A 16,632-nucleotide genomic window follows, 5' to 3' on the forward strand; every position below is an offset into this window, starting at 1 on the left:
CAAGTATTATATATCTCCTTGTCTTGTGGAGCCAAAAGCACTTGGGATATAGTGGTTTTCTTGGTTGTAGCCTTTCCATGCTGCTATTTTAGGGGTAGTATTGTAGGAAATGTGGTAAACTTGTCTAGATGAAAATGTTAATGCACGGAATTATTTATTTTATTTTTCTTCCTGCTCTTTCTGGTAAAAAAAAAAAAAGCTGGTCATGCCCATGAGTCAAGAGGTTTTTGGTGTTCAAATGCATGGAAGAGCTGCAATACAAATATCTAGTGATTTGGGTCAATAACTTTGCATTAATATTTGCCGTTAGTAATAAGTGGGTAGAGCCTCATGGGAAAGCTGCAAAAATGGAAATGTCTCCTTGCAGACATGTGTTCATGAAACCAGGGCCTGCAGCTGACAGAGCAATTGGAGAGGTGTCTTTAAGCTTTACTCTTGGAGTCCTGAAACTCTGTGTGACTTTTGAAATCCTTGGCATGGAGGTGGGGGGAAGGGGGGGGAACTTGGATCCCAAACTTCCTGTGAATCTGAGAAATATTGCACATTTCTTTTATTCAGCCATTTTATTTATGCTGAAAAAGATGTGTGATTCTCTAGCTGTATCTGAGCAGGAAGCCTTTCATCTAATCCCAGGTGCTGCAAACTGCTATTTCCCCTGCAAAGAACTAATTACAAATCTAGAGAGTAAATTCCTTTCTTATAGACTAACAGGACTCAACAGAAAACATGGGTTTGAGCATGTAGCTTTGAAATTAACTAAGCAATGTAAGAGCATTAAAAAATATCCCCAGGAAACCTTCATCTCTGATTTTATTTTATATTATTATAGAGCTCGCGCTTCAGTGATTTCTTTTCATCTAGTCACTGGGCTGAAGAAATAACACAGCAAAGGAAACCTCTTGAGTTTGTGATGTGTGTGGTAAATGGTCATTTCAGGGACCATGGGCTACGGGCCTCAGACTGAGAGTTTAATTTAATTGGTTGAAATTAAAAAAACATTCATGCCTCATGAAATTATAACCTTTACCCCTTGAGTGTCAGCTACATCTGACACCAGCCTTGTTGTTTAGAGATGAAATCCCTCCCCTATTTAAATGCAAGCTCCTGTGGGACCACATCAGTCTCTTGCAAACAGAAGAGGCAAGTGGTTGAGATTGCCAGCTCACTACTCCAACCACCGTTAACATCAGCAGCATTTCTTTCAGAAGCTTGTGTTATTTTGTTTATCTTTGCCATTTGAAAAATCATGTCTGTTTTGTTTCTTTGTTTTGTTATCAGTATGCCTATGTTTCTTTTAAAATCCATGTTTAAAGCTTTGTGTTCTCACTGAGAGAAGTGAAATACACGGGACACAGCTCTAGATTTGTGTGTTTCCTGTCAAGAAATTGGGAGTGGAGTTTCAGTTTCTAGCTTGGATGGTAATCTGTTTTATGTTAGCTGAACTCTCTACCTGATTATGTGTTGGGTCTTCTGCTCCTTTCTTCTTGGTTTAGATTATAAAGTAAAACATCATTAAATAATAATTTTTTTGAGAGTGTCTGTACAGTGCTGAGGACAGGGGCAGTGCAACCTTCTTTGAAACTAGAGATATTACTGTAGCACTAACTAAAGACAATTTTTAATACAACACACCATGACAAACAGATGGGAATGTATTCAATATTTCAGGATGGAGTTTCCAGAAAGGACCTGCAGGGAGGCAGGTTCTCAGTTTCCACAGACTTTTCAAATGAACTTGAGGACAGTCAGCTTTAGATTCCTTTGGGAAATCTCACTATTATGAATGTGCCCATCCCGTTTTTGTACAACATAGTAGTTAGTTGGATAAAATCCTGCAAGCTTGTAGAGCTGACCTGGCCCTTTAATAGGAGATCTGCTTACAGAGATGCCTCAGCTCTGACTGATGTTGATGCTGAATTTTTGGAGCCTTGCTCAAATGCCTTTATTCTGTGAGATATACTGGGTCCTCAAGTAGTCCAAAAACTGGGTTACCACAGGATTTTCAGTGATGGCTCCTCATTATAACAGAACTTTTCTGTGAAAGGGTCTAAGTGATGTGGTCACCAATTAACCAAGGTTAGTCTTTTGCTGCCATCAGATGCCTCAATTGATTTTTCATATATATGCCTGTATAATATGGACATGTATATATGATAGTTGTATTTACTGTTGAGTTCAGGTTATCCCTTATGAGCTTTCTGAGTGGAATAAGAAGTTAAAAAAATTTCCATGGAAATTATTTGGAATCCGGTATACCTTTTATATTTGAGAGTCCAGAGGAGAAATTAATAAGAAGAGCTAGAAAAATTGAGGAAATAGGCTGGGAAATTTTTATTCTGTGTATGAAAGATGAGAATAAGGTGATCTTCAATGGAAAGAAACTTAGTTATCACATAAACAGCAGAGAAAATCCCACAAGGGATTGACAGTTTTTCTTTGGTGTTCATAGAATATCACTGAAAATAATTTAGGAAGGTTCAGAGAACACTGAACACTTAAAAGATGACAAAAATGCTCAGAAGGTTAATACCAGATTGTCTTAGTAGAGAAGTTTGCTAAGAGAGGTGTCTTTGTTGCTGTGGCAAATTATTCCCCTCTGCCTGGCTGCACCACTTTGTGAAGCACTAGGACTCATAAAGTATAAAAAAACCTCTCCCAGAATCCTAAAGCAAGAGTTGTACCCTTGGTTTTGCCTAGCAAGGCACAAGATGCTCAGGTCCCAGTTGTTTCACCTTTCTGTCAGCATGTCACCAAATTCATAGAAACCTTGATGAGGTGCCAAACAGCCCCAGGAACACACATCATGCCCTGAATGTGTGGGTTGGCTTGTGGAGGTACTCGGCCTCCATAAGCTTATCAACAACAACAGTTTGTTTTCATGACCTGTGATGCTACTTATCCTTCAATTCTTTCATGAATAAGAAGCACAAAATTGGTGAAATTCTCAAACTATCTGATGAAAAAGGACCTTTTCAAATGTTGAATCCAGGTTAGAACTAGTCCTCCTTTTCAGACTGAGGTAATAGGTACAACCAGTCTCATGCATTTATTATTCAAACTGTGCTTGCATGATTGCTCTTGAAAAATTCAAAAGATGCAGCAAATCTGGCCCAGAAGTTTTTCCAGCTTTGGGCTGTGCTCTGATACCTTGGGAAGAGAGCACCAGTGTCGCTCTGAGTACAACACATCCTTCAACACAACTGCTGCTTTGCAGCTGGAAGGGATACAAATACAATTTTATCTGGAAGCTAAGACATTGCTGGTCTATGCTGAGTGAGGCTGTGTGTGCAAGTTCCAAAATGTTGACTTGCTAGACTTGGGAACAGACAGTCATCAGTACTAGATATGTGCAGCGGTTACGGAAAAGGAAGGAAAAATCCAAGGATGCACCCATTCACCTCCTCACTTATCAGTGCAGCCTGTGGGGTTGGGCTGGGCTGAAACCTCTTCAGGGACTTTTGGGTTAAGCACAGCTTTTCCACACAAACAAACCTCACAGAAGTGGAGAGCATGTGTCTGTCTTTCTAGGAGCAGTGTGTGTATTGGTGCAAGCCTTTTTTACGGCAAGGAACAGGAGAAAGCAGGTTTTAATCCACCAAAGGGAAGTACGCTTCATTTGTGGCTGGGGCAATCCAAGGCCCACATATAGGCTCGGCAGGGAATGGATTGAGAGCAGCCTAGAGGACAAGGAATTTGGAGTGTTGGTGGATGAGCAGCTCAACACAACCTGGCAATGTGTGCTTACAGCCCAGAAAGACCTTCTAGCACCTTTCAGTACCTAAAGGAGGTCCAAGAGAGCTGGAGAGGGACTTTTGACAGGAGCATTTAGTGATAGGACAAGGGGGAATGACTTCAAATTGACAGAATGTAGGTTTAGGTTAGCTATTAGGAAGAAAGTCTTTACTGTGGGGGTGGTGAGGCCCTGGCACAGGTTACCTAGAGAAACTGTGGATGCCCCATCCCTGGAAGTGCTCAAGGTCAGGCTGGATGGAGTCCTGGCTTAGTGGAAGGTATCCCTGCCCATTGCAGGGGATTAGAACTGGATGATCTTTAAGGTCCCTTCTAAACCAAACCCTTCGCAGAAGTTGATATCATGGAATATTCTGAGTTGGAAGGGCCCCACAAGGATCATTAAGTCCAAATCCTAAGTGGGGATTGAATCCACAACCTTGGTGTTATTAGTACCGTACTCTAACCAACAGAGTTAATAAATCATTCTATAATTCAGAACATGGAAACAAATGGGAGTCATTGCTAAACTGTCAATAGATTTTCCCTGAAAATCAAGGAAAGTCCCTCCCCACCTTTTTTTCCAAAAAAGAAAGCACTAAATAATCTCCTCCCCCATGCGAGCCCTTATAATGATAAAAGATAAAATGTTCTGCTGGAACAGTTTGGGTTTGTGAGGCTTTTAGCTCCTCCAGGGAGTGGGACACTGCTGTCTGCAGATGGAATCAATCTGCTTTAGAACTGTGATGGTGAAAGAGCCCCTACATGATAACAAAGTGACACATCGAGGGAAGAGCCTCTACTTCTTTGAGCATAGATAAGATGGCTTTTTAAAAAGTGAGCAGGCACAGAGCAACTGCAGCCTCACCCAGCAGCAGGTTTAATCCTCTCGCTTGAGATTGGTAGCAGATTTGGCAGCTAGGAGGATGGGGTAAGTCTCTCCTTGTTATCTGAGAGGAGGACGACGCTATTACATGTAAGGCAGCAAGAGAATTCTTGCTTGATAATAGAGTTAAGGGGAGCTAAAAGATAAACTCTGGTTTTTATTGGGGGGAATAATAAGATTGTCTGGGCTAACTTTAGTGGAACTTGTTATTCTGTCTCTGATTTACTTGTCATTGGGTCTCTTGAGCACAGCACTGCAAAGGGCATTGCTAAGTTATCCCATGGATGCTGTGCAGGGCACTGGAGGCCTGACCAGTTTTGTTTGCTTCAAGGCAGCCCTCCCTTTTCCTCATTTCCTAGGAAATGGCTCTTAATCAGCAATTTATTCTTAAGAAACTACTTTTTGTCTGATCTTTGCTTAGAGGCTTGTGCTTTGCACCTTTGGCTGGGAGATATGTCCATTTAGTGAAAACCACCTCAAGTGCACAGATACCATATTTATGACTTGGATCTGTACCATGTAAGCTAAAGAAGCTCTTGGAGAGTGCTCTGCCAGAGATTTCCACAGCCACTGATCCCAGCCACCAGAGGGAAACACAACCATATGCATTAACCCAGTCTATGTGCACCTTCTCCATGTGTGCAAAGTCTTCTTGGACAGCCGATGTTCCCCGGGGCAACGCAAACCATTGTGTGATAATAAGATTCTGTACCTCAAATGCAACCCAGGGACTGCATTTCCCAAAGTCCCAACCAGCTTGTGTCGTGGAGGCTGCTGGAGCCCTGGTGGGCTCCCTTGTCTTTCCTTTTGCAGCTGTTGGTTGAATGCACCGTGGAAGGATGCAATCATGTTTCTGCTAAGTGTGTATAGAGTGTGTGTTCAGTGTTTGCTGAAACAGAACAGGAACAGGGTAAAAAGTGGTGTTGCCTCAAACACCCTGAAAAGGTGATTACAGACACTGTCTGTAGAAAGAAGACTTTGCCTTCTGTGCTCCATTATCTACTGGTTTCAGTTGTCAAGAAGGCAGCAGGTTTAATAACCAAATAAACACCTTCCTGCTCTGAAGAATCAGCCTTTCTTCTTTATAACCAACTCTGCCTGAGCTGGGCAGCCAGGCAAATCCCATGTGAGAGGTCAGTGAACTGGAGAGCTCCTGTGCTGGTGAGAAACCCTTAGCTCTGTCTGGGGGATTCTTTATGGGCTGGGCTTGTACCCAAACTAAACACAAATTTGTGACCAGAGGAGGTTGTGTGTGCCTTGGTTTGTGCGTGTGCCAAGTCTGTTGGTGCATTTGACCGTAAAATTCACCAGTAAAAAACACTCCAAGGACAAAACTCACTTTTTCATAGTAATTGTATATTTGTTTGGAAATCTAGGGTTTCCCACTTTCAGAATTAGCAGGAAAGTAACCTTTTCTGATGAGCATCATCTCAGGGCACTGGGTGCTCTCGCAGGCCTCCTGGCTGAGTGGGATGGCAGACTACTGGACAAGCCATTAGTAAGTAAAGCAGCTACCAACTGAGATTGAAGGTTGCCTGCTGGCTCTTGGCAGTCTATCTGGTGTGTGGGGGGTAAGGATCAAGGGATGGCAGTACTTTCCTGAGCTGGTGGTGGCATCTGAAGAAAGAAAGGAGAGCCTTCAGCAGCCCTGAGTCTGGGGGCACTGCTCTGTGCCCACACTCAAGCTCCCTCTCCATGTCCCCTTCCTGCATGAGATGCCTTCATTAAAGCTGGTAACACAGTTGCTGCCCACACACTGAATGCCAAGGACAAATGAATACCCTCCAGGGAGGGAGGGAAGAACATGGGGACAAGGGAAAATTTTTTGGGCTGCACCGTGACTGGGCATGAGAGCGTTGTCGTTACCCTGCAAAATATCTCCTCCTCAGAGGACGGGAGCATACATCTCACTACATGAGCTGAGCACAGAGGCAGTGCCTGTTTAAGACAGGCTTCTTCAGGAGCAAACCAAAAATGTGTTTGTGAGATGAGCAGGAGTCCCGGAGCCCCGGCTGCTTTTAACACCTTTTCAGCAAAATACTCTGCGGCATCCCCAGAGCCCCTCCGCTCACCCCAGCCTTCCTCCCTCCTCCTCCCCCTCCCCACAACTATTTAATTTTGCTCTGGCATGAAATAATAGAGTGCTGTGTATCTATTACAGATGTAAAGAGATTTAGACTGCCACAGGTTTCAGTAGCACATTCAAAGCCCTAACAAAGCTGGGTATAATAGACTCTCCCTGCCATTATCCATTCAGCAAGTGTAATAAATGACTCGGCCGCAGCCTGCCATATACCACCCGGCCCAGATAACAGCTGAAAGGAGAAAATTAAATTTTGCTTTTGTTGAAACATTATGATTTATGTATTTGTAATATAGGCTGCGGTGGGCAATTGAAAAAAAAAAAAAAAAGAGAAGATTGCTGAATATACTTCAGGGTTACTGATTGTACCACAGGCCACTTAGAGTGCTAGAAATGCTGTTCTTCTCCCTGTGTTCCTTACTAATAATAAAATCTTACAAATTCCCATTAACCTTTTCGCTTATGTTGATTTTATTTATATATATATATATAATTTTTTTTTTTTTTATTTTCGAGTCTGAAGTTGTGGCCATTTACTCTCAGCCTCATGAAAAATAACAGAGTGATGGTTTATGGAGACAAGGCATGAAGTACCTAGGCAAGTAAAAATGATGGATGTAGGTCAAAAAATCTATATATCATTTTTAGTATTTTTATAATAATTTTCTTTAAATGGGGCGGTTCCCCCCTTCCTGCCCTCCTCTTCTCCACTGCTGTCTTTACAGATGATGACAAGATATTCTGATATCCTCATCCTTGCAATATCTAGACCTATAAAAATAATTAACTTCTCCCACCTTAGAAATATAGAGACAGAAACAGGAGTGCTTCACCCTGTAATTTATAATATTGCAGCACCGTCCCTTAATGTTGTAATCAGGCCTGCAAAGTCTTATCATGTTGTAGAATATAATGAACTTACTTATTCATTTCAACATCACATTTCATCTTAGTTGTTCTCCACATTACTTGCTCATCCCTCCCCTTTTCTGGAACACTGGAAAGAAGACAGAAGTTTTCTCATTCTTTCTTTTTCCTTTTCTTCACATTCTTTAGCTCTGTGGTTGAGCTGAGTCAACAGATCCATGGAGGAGGCTGAAGGCTCATTTGCCTGTGCTCCCTAGGAGTTTAAACATGAGTAATTTTTTTTTTTTTTTAATTTTATGAATTTACTAAACCTAGTTATGTTGCTTATACCAATATGTTTGATTTTGCCAAAACCAGTATGTTGAAAAAGCACCTGGCTGCACAAGAAGGGGCAGCTGTAGGGCTGGAGCCAGAGGTTGCTCTGAGCTTCCCATGCTGAGCCCTGTAGTGTGTGGCCTTGTTGCTCTGAGCATTTGTGTCTCAAATGTTGCCACTTAAAGCAGAGACTATGGAAATTGAAAGGGATAATTAGAATGGAATACCCATCCCTGGAAACATTCGAGGTCAGATTGGACCAGATTTTGAGCAACCTAGTCTAGTGGAAGGTGTCCCTGCCTATGGCAGGGGGTTTGGAACTGGATGGCCTTTGAAGGTCCCTGCCAACACTATGATTGTTATGAAATGGGATTGTTCCTGTCTTCCTTTTGGCTGCCTAGTGGGGAGTGAAGTGCTGAATCTCTTTATCCTGACCCTCAAGACAGTCTGTATTTAGTGTGGGATTCATCTGATAACAGCTCATTCAGTAGTGATAATTTTGGTTGTTTTTTATTTTGTCTGAGAAAAATACTCTCTTCTGCATCGCATTAGAAAGTTTTTGTGGTATTTTCTCTTACTGCACCGGCTCTTCATTCACAGCCACAGAAGGTCAATTAGTTTCGTAATATTTCCTACCCTTGCCAAAAATCTGCTTGCCTTGGGGGCTGACAAGGTGCCTCTAATGGGTGCTGGAGCTCTCCAGGGAGAAATACTCTGTAAGACCACATACTCCTTAGTATCCCAGAAGCTTTAAGCAGTCATAAAAGGAGGCTTTACCTGCTCTCCAGCATTATGATGCTGACCTTCTTGCCATGGTGTGAGAAGGTCAGCATCATCATTAAGAAACTGCTCTGGTCTGGAGCCAGGGCCTGATTCTGACTCTTCTTGTCCCCTTTGCTGTGTAGGAGCAACGCAAGGACATATTTGGGACACCCTGTAGCTCTTCTGTAGCTTTTGCTGTCCTCATCTCTTGCACTTTGATGCTTCAGAGCCTGGCACGGCTCTCTGCCATTGAGTCTGGCCATTTCTTGGGCAGGACATATCTAGAAAGGTTAAAAGCCACCAGCAGAAATGTATATTAATTTTATTTTTTTTTTTTAATATCCTGTGTGCATGGTGTTAAGCATTTAAAGAACTCATGTGATTTTTAGCCCTGCTGAAGCCCAAGGCTGCTGTTAGCATATGTGGGCTGAAGGTTTGGGTGTGCAGGGGATGTTTTACAGCCAGCTCATCTCTCGATCAGGTATTCTGCTAATGCACACTGACAGATATTTTGTGAAGCAACGTTCAGTCTATTTATTGACCCCCTGCCCTCAAATGCATACATACAGCAGAGCACTCCAGCTTATATTTAATGCTGAAACATTTGTAAGTACTGTATATCCTATGATCTATTGGACTAATGAAAAAGAAGGTTTATCACTGCAGTCCAGTGTAAATCTGCGGATAACCTTACTGTACAGTCAATTTATTCCTTTAACAGGTTTATTCCTTTATCAGGTGTTTGTAGAAGGTTTCACCATAAGTACAGCGGAGACATAATTTGCTGTGGGGCAGATTTATTTGTTTCACAGGGTTATTATTTTAACAGTCTGATAATCACTATGAGTATGTTTCACCATTTGGAATTTCTGTGTGTATATGCGAAAGTGTGTTTATTCATTCCCCGAACAGGTTCATTTCCTTATCAGCTATTCATTTTAAAGAGTTTTATTACATATGCAGAGGGTGTAGGGTACTAGAGTGCAGTAATTTTATTAAGAGATTTATTTAGTGCCAGATATTCATTTAGCTGGGGTTCGCTGTAACACAATCATATGCTTTCACCTGGCCAATTTTCTTTGCATATTGCCATTTGCTATAAACAACACTTCCCCTGCACTGCAGCCTCCAATTCCCTTTTTTCTTTTGCTTTTTAAAAAACTTTTTACAGGAAACTCTCCACGCTCTGAACTCTTTCATTGATTTTATTAATCATATTTGATTTTTTTTTTTTATGTCAGGGGAAGGGGATCTTATTTGCAGGCTTATGTGAAGTGGCTTTTTTAAAATGACTATGCTTAAAGATTTTGGTAAGAGGAGGAGGTTTCAGGAATGTTTCTCTAATGCCACTTAGGAATTGCTTGAGTCTCAACACAGAGTTAGTGACTGACTGAAGAAAAGCAGTAGGAGGAAGATGATCCCAAAACAAGACTCTGGTTTACTCAGAAACTATGTGGCTTTGATGTTTTCCCATGATTTAATAATCTTTTTGTAATGTGAATGTTAACTCTATAAAGAGGAAAGGAATTGTTAATAAACTGTAGGTGGTGTCTATCCTTAATTTGGCATAAAATGAAGCTATAAAATAGAGAAAAAAAGAAATCCACCTGCATCACTAAGTCTCATGCTGGGGTAAAATACAGTCTTACTTAAATCTTCCTGATGTCCATGGGTTTTTCAGACTGATTTAGTAGGAGGAGGGCTTGGTGCCTAGCTGGTAGTTTACCTTCACTCACTGCTGTCCTTAAGAAAGAGATGTGTAAAAAAAGCTGAGCCCCCTGTGCTCTGGAACAGCTTGAGGTCGTGGAAGAGGCAGAGGTGGCACTGCACGTCCCTGGGACCCAGGTGCAGATTTTCAGGCACGTAGAGCTCTTTACTTTGAATTGCTTTTGTGGGAAAGAGGTCTTCTGTACAAATGTGTTTTTCTGGTCCGAAGAACATGTGAATCAGTGAAAACAACTGAGCTCAGCTAGTGCTGGATCAGGCCCTTCACTACAGAGAGTTACTTCTAGTAACTGGCCAGCATAATCCAAGCCAACTTTTCCTTGAATTGCCTGAAACTTTTTCAAGTAGGAAGAAAACGATTAAACTTAGCAGTATTTCATTCTAATAGAGGAGCAATATAACTTCAACCACATTATCAATACAAGATCAAAACTATTGATCAACACACAAAAGTAAATCAACATTTGCTTATAAACAGCATAGTCCATTTACCAGAGGTAATTAATACAATTTAAGCATTCAACCAGATATCGCTTACCATTTGTTGCTTTTTTCTTTACATCAAATGTCCAGGGAATGTCAAAACAACCTGGTAAAATCCATTGGCAATGGCAATATTTATTTTCCAGGTAGTTAGAGTAGGAAGTTAGTGCTAGAGCTGATTAAAAAAACTCTATTTTCACAGAAGTTTTGGGAAATCTTTTCTAATTTGTGCTGGAAGAAATCACAATTCTTCAAACTTTTTTTTCTAAAACAGACTTATATTAAAATACCAGATCTCCACTGAAAAGAGTGAAGTTTTGTTTTATTTCTTCTCGGAGGTGTTTGGAGAATCCATCCTGATCCATGAAACCTTTTTCTTTATAATATCCTTGAAATCAATATTTAACTACAAAGCATTTTTACCCTGACAAAAATGCATTTTCAGAAGAAAGAATGTTTAATTGAAAATGTTCTTAACAGCTCTAATCTGAATGAAACTACCCATCAGTTTGCTCTTCACTGACTCATTAGTATGGTCTTAAATTTATGACTACAGTGAAAAAAATCAGCTATGGGTAATTGAACCCCCATTGTAAAGAACCGTGTTAAAATGTACTTAGTTATGCTCAAGGCTAGTGTTATTTGTTAAATCTCCTAACAGGGAATTAGCAGTTGTAGTTTTGTTTTCATAGTGTTAATTGCTACTCTTGATGCTGCCATGCAACATCCTTGACTCGCTTTTCAGTGAGTCTGTTGAGACAAGTTTGCTTTTTACTGGGTAAATAGTGTTATGAAGGAGAAGCAGAGAGGATCAAAAATTGAAAATGGTACAAGGGGGCAGATGTAGCATTGGGTGATGAACCCAGAGTCAAGTTTTTCCCAGGAGGTGTTTGCTGGTTGCAAAGTGATGGTGATTTTCTTGGGAGTGTGAAAGATCCAGCTCAAAGACAGCATGGATCCAAGCTGCTGAGTTTAGTCTGGAACTCGAGCTGCGGAAATATGTAATTTTTATTGTAGCTTGTGTCACTTCATACAGAAGCTTTCAGAAACTTTCAAAAGTTTTCAGGATACAAGTCAAAGGAAAAGCCTTGCATTACTGGGCAAAATGTACCTCCTCCCACCTGATCCTGGGAATTAGATAGCCGTGAGTTTATCCAAAGTTTGAAGGAAAATTGCTTAGGCAACCCATATCCTGTGGGAATAAGCCAAGGCACCATGGCCAAACCCTTAAATTTCTGATTCTGCTCTTCACATAAGAACTGAATCAAATGCTGACTGTGAAGAAGTATTCCTTCCCCCCACAGCAAAACCACCCTGATTTACAGTCACCTGTTACTGCTGCCCATTCTCCAACTTTAATGACACCAGAACATAACTGCCTGCTGTGCACTGGCTCCATTTCAGGCTGAGATCAGAAGAGAGAGAAGGGTTAGAGAGAACAGGTCCAAACATCCACAAATCTCAGAACTCAGTTTGAAAATCCCACTGTACACACTCAGGTTTCATGTTTTATACTTTGAATATAGCACAGTGATCCATTGGTCCTCTGTCCTTATTCAGAATATGAATATGTGTATGTGAATGCATATGGCTTTAAAGGAAATGACTGCTGGGAATTTTTTTATTCCTCTGGTCCAAGTGCTACTGCACTAAAGATAAGACTTTTGGGTCACCTCGGCTGTTTTATTAACAGTGAAAGATTGCTCCAAACTGCACCTACTTCAAAACTGTTTTTGCAATACCACATAGTGGTTCTTGGACTACTTCCCTTGGCAAATTATTCTCATGTGTCTGCCCTGAGAATTTTGGGAAGAGATAAGCAATGAGATGAAGACTATGCTGGTTTTCAGACTGCAATATTTAGGTTTGATATTCACGTGAACGTGAGTGGTAAATGTTTTTTCAAGAGAGGTTCTGGGTGCTTTCACATTTCCCGATTGTCAGAATCGAGCCTTTGCACAAGTCTTGTGAAACTTCATGAAAACTCTATGGAAGTTTTCTTTCAATATCTGCTGTGAAAACAACAGATCTGTAGATTTTTTAGAAGAAAATGAGAACATCTCGGTTTCTGAAGTTACTAAAAAGTTAGAGACAACCAAAGAAACTGAAAATAGCCTTATGAGGCTACTAATTCATTATTATTTTTGCTTTTATATGTATCATTTATGTGTGATTGTACATAATAATTTGATATTAAATGCAATTATTTTATGCATACAGACAGAGATCAGGCCCACTCAGGGAAATAATCCATTTGGCTGCAAAAATCTGCTGGAATGATGATCTCTACTTGCTATGAGCCTGAGAATGGCTCAGAGCAGAGTCTTTTGTTGAATGAAAGGATACTTTGATATTAAGTCTGTTTCAACAGCTGAATCAAGCTGGAGCTTTGTAATTCCTTGTGATTTACAGTATCAGTTTAAAACTGAAATGTTATTTGATCAGATTTGAGGATGTTAACTTCCACCTTCTATAGCACTTTATCTGCATCTGACCATGTCCTGCTTAATAACAATTCACTAAAGAATCTGTATCAACCTGAAGTCATTTAAAAAGAAGAATTATGCAAATGGTCTCTCTTTATTTAGCTGTGCAATGAGAGATCTTTCAAAGAAAAGAATAAGATGTAATTTCAACACACTTAGAAGTGGTGCTTCTAGGGGAAAAGGAAATCTTTGAAGAAGCAATTTGTAGGTAGAGATATTGTGCTAGAATGTGTAAATTGATGATTATTTACTCGTGAGTCTGTGAAGGAGAGAGACACATGCCACCTTTTATCAACGGGTGGCTGCTGCACAAGAAGTAGAAATCATGATGTTTTTTGCAGTGCCTATTTTCACTTCCACTGCCTGCAAGGGCTGTAATGCTGATCTCTTCATCTAAATTGCAAAACTAGAAGAAATCATTTAGTACGGCAGCTTCCTGCTCTGCAGAAGCTTGCATGTCTGGGATGGCATTGCTCTGTAGTACAGATTACATTTTTTAATGTCTCCCCAGATTACGAATTATTGCCAGCAAAACTTACTGTTTGCACCCAACTGAAGGCTGGAAGGTGATTTTAAAGTTTGAAGGAAAAAAACCTACTTCTTGCATCTCTTCATGGGAAGGAGCTCAGCTGAGCTCCTTATCTTTGAGGAGAGGTTCCAGTACTGAACTGCAGCCCTGTTCCCCTTTGCTCCTCTTCCTCTGCCCTCTTGAGTCTTGTGTGTGCCTTTGCCTCTCTCCTGTGGAAGAACTAAGGCAGTGTTGGGGGCTTGAATCCCCCACAAGTGAAAGCAGGAATGGAACCCATCTCTTGCCTTTTGGATAAGCCTGAAGGGCAATCAGGTGGTACAGGAGAGCTCCCCATAGAGAGAAAAACTCACTCAGAAAATTAGTTAAGATCTTTAGGGTATAAATCTTTAAAATATCTAGGGAATGAAATTTCTTCTTACCCCTTGTGCCACTTTACCAGCTCAGCATGTAGTTGTATGCTGAGAGCTGGAGCATTTGTGTGCAGAGCTGGAGATTTGTGTACTACTGGGCTGTAGTAGCCATCCTTGTTTCGGACCTATAACACCCAAACACCTGTCCTGACCATGTTAATGCATAAGAGCCCCCATGTCTCTTAAAACAGACAGTAAAAATATGATGGGCAGCCTTTGAAACCTTTTCTATTTCTATCCTGGGAGAAGAATGTGTTTTAAGAAGCAATGAATCACCATACTTCAACACTTCTTAATACATTTTTTTTTTTTCTTTAAGGGCTTATTAGACTTTTTCTGGATTTGCCCTGAAAACCTAAGTAAAACAGACATTCCAAATTATCACCGGTGCAAGAGACCCTTTCTGCTGTTTTATCTCTAAGAAAAAATGCTTTCTTCATGCCAGTCCTCTGATGTACGCATTGCTGTAGATACGCCACCGTTTAAAGAATGGGCTGTTTACTGTTTGGATAGCTTCAAAGAGAGAGTTCCCCCCTCCTTTAGAACAAAGCTCTTCCCTAGCAAGATAAGTACAGAGTGTTTAATAGTGCCTCTCTTCTTCACTCTCAAGATTCCTCTTTCTCTTTTTCCCTTTATCTTTGCCTACTCATATGTATTTTAAAGGGGGCCCAATACGCTGGTGCCACGTGTTCACACCAGCTTAACAAATGGTGCCACCTCCATGTAATTAATGAAAAGACACTGATACCACTGGGTCAAATGGACCGAGTGCTCTATGAGTTATTGCCATATGTACCATCTCCCTGCTTTTGTCCCATGGGGAGCTGAGCTTCCTCTGGGCAGTGTGAGATGAAGGAGCCAAAGTAGGGGAAAGAAGTGAGGGTTTTCTGCTGGGCTGAGTGTGCCAGACACTAGCCCTGAGGTACCAAGCACTGGCTTGAACATGAGTGCAGAGAAAGTTCCACAGGGCGCAATCTCATGCTGTTGAACTGCTAAGTAGAATCCTAGAATGATTTGGGTTGGAAGGAACCTTAAAGATCATCTTGCTCCAATCCCCAAGCCATGGGCAGGGACACCTTCCACTAGAGACCAGGTTGCTCAAAGCCTGATTCAATCAAAATGTTAAAGAACATCTTGTTATTAATGATTTCTCTCTGCTCTTCAACCATCCTGTGTTATTTTTTGCACCTTTAAAATATTTCTGGTTGGCTCACCCACTTACATGAGCACCCAGAGCCATCTTTAAACAATTACTATGCTGCCAGGATTTTTCCTTCAAGGGTTATAGTGAAAGGTTCCCTGTACATTACTGGGTTCATACATCCTATGGCAGAATTTTTGCTTTTGCTGTCTGGCTGATATAGGCTAACCACATCAACCTGGACATAGCCAGACAATTCCAGGAAACCATGACTGCGTAAGAAATGCAGTAAAGTCATGGTTTTCTTGCAGTGAGCCTTAGTAATGCCTGTGTACATCTGGAGACATATTTGGCCCATCAAGAGAGGACCAACCCTCTATAAGGCTTTACAAGATTTGGACAAGTGACTATACAAACGTGTCAAGATGACTTTTTCTTTAGCTGATTGTGACAAAGTGTGATAAAATCCAGGAGCAACTTAATACTGATCTTTCTACACTTTGGAATGAGCTAAGAGAATGGATTGTGTGGAGTGACTTCCACTTTTCCAAGCTTATTGGTGTTGAAAGGTAACTTTGGATTGAACCATGTCTGCAAACACCTAGAAGAACTTAGGTAAATCCTTAAGAACATGTGTGTTCCCTTAGGTAGGCACTATGATCTGGCACCAGCTGATCTAGGTCTGAATGACTCATTCATTATCAGTTTTAGATACCCCAAAAATCAGTAGTCAGAAAAAATTTATTTTTCCCTTATTATGTCAATAAAGATGGGAAAATAAATGGAAAAATTCTACCTAATGAGTTATTATGAAAATGTCACCACCCTGAGATGATTCCATGTGTATATAGTGTCAAGACATTTATATGTAAATATGTTGTATCTTCAGATACTTAGAAGTGGATGCATTTTCATAAAGCTACAGAATACAGATTTTGTAAAGTTTCAGAAATTAAATGTTTAGTACTTTCCCCCAGAATTTTCCTAATGATTGAAAGGGGTGTCATATACTCATATACTCTTCTTTTAATGTAACTTTGACTTCTGTTCTCAAGTCCTCTATCTGCAGTGGCTGTTTTGTTTAAAGTCTTAGCCTTTGTATGAAGCCTAATATTTTCCTAGCTCTCTTTTGGTTAGTTTTTAATGCCCTTTTTTTTTTCTTTTTTTTTTTTTTTTTTTTTTTTTTTTTTTTTTTTTTTTTTTTTTTTTTTTTTTT

This window comes from Empidonax traillii, unplaced genomic scaffold (assembly GCF_003031625.1).
Source record: "Empidonax traillii isolate 1590-97213 ecotype Southwest subspecies unplaced genomic scaffold, ASM303162v1 scaffold175:size1888319, whole genome shotgun sequence".
NCBI classification, from domain to species: Eukaryota; Metazoa; Chordata; class Aves; order Passeriformes; family Tyrannidae; genus Empidonax; species Empidonax traillii.